The 698-nt window shown below is 65.2% G+C and overlaps 1 protein-coding gene across 1 annotated transcript in view; it reads right to left on the reverse strand.

The window, feature by feature from the left end:
• The window catches only part of PARM1 (prostate androgen-regulated mucin-like protein 1), an 11,907-nt gene that overhangs the window by 10,813 nt on the left and 396 nt on the right, over positions 1 to 698 (reverse strand). The gene's annotated exons all lie outside the window — the stretch shown is intronic.

The raw sequence follows: 698 nt of genomic DNA on the forward strand, positions 1-698 counted from the left end.
CTGGTCAGCGGCCAAATGGCATGGCTGGGTGGCTGCCAGCACTCACATTAATAGCTGCCAGCCTGCGGTTTGAGGTCACCCGTTCTTTCCAGTCTTTCATTTCCACCTCCATCGGCGCCCGGGGGCTCCGCGGCCGCTCCCTGCCCGCGCCCCTCTCTGCCGGGAGAGCCCCTGAACCCTGCTGGGAGCCGGGACAGCGCCGGAGCATCCCTGCCGAGCAGCCCCGGAGGGCAGAGGGGACACGCCGGCACCCGGGGGACACCTTCACCCCTGTGCGTCTCTTCTGTTCCCCAGGATGTCACTCGGGGGAGCGGGAATACCCTCCCAGCACGCCCCGAGGGAAAAATTACACCGCGAAGTGTATTTTGTGAAGGCACAGCCCCTTGCAGAATAATTGGGGCTGCCGTCCTTGCCTGCCAGGGCCCCTGGGAGGGTGTTTTACAGCCGCTCGCTGTGAATTAATCCACCTTGCTACAGCAAGCTGGCCACGGATAAATGCTTTGGGGAGGCGAGGCTGGACTGGGACGCTCTGTCCCCCTGGAGAGGGGATGCCCAGAGCCCTGCTTGGAAGCCGTGGCAGGATGGGGGATCCCTCCTGCTGCCCAAATCCCCAGGGATCCGCGGCGAGGCATCTGCTTGACGCCTCCTGGCAGGACGAGGTGGGACACGCGTGGGTGCGACACCCGGGAGGGGACACC

The sequence above is a fragment of the Geospiza fortis genome, unplaced genomic scaffold, assembly GCF_000277835.1.
Source record: "Geospiza fortis unplaced genomic scaffold, GeoFor_1.0 scaffold1278, whole genome shotgun sequence".
Classification (NCBI taxonomy): domain Eukaryota; kingdom Metazoa; phylum Chordata; class Aves; order Passeriformes; family Thraupidae; genus Geospiza; species Geospiza fortis.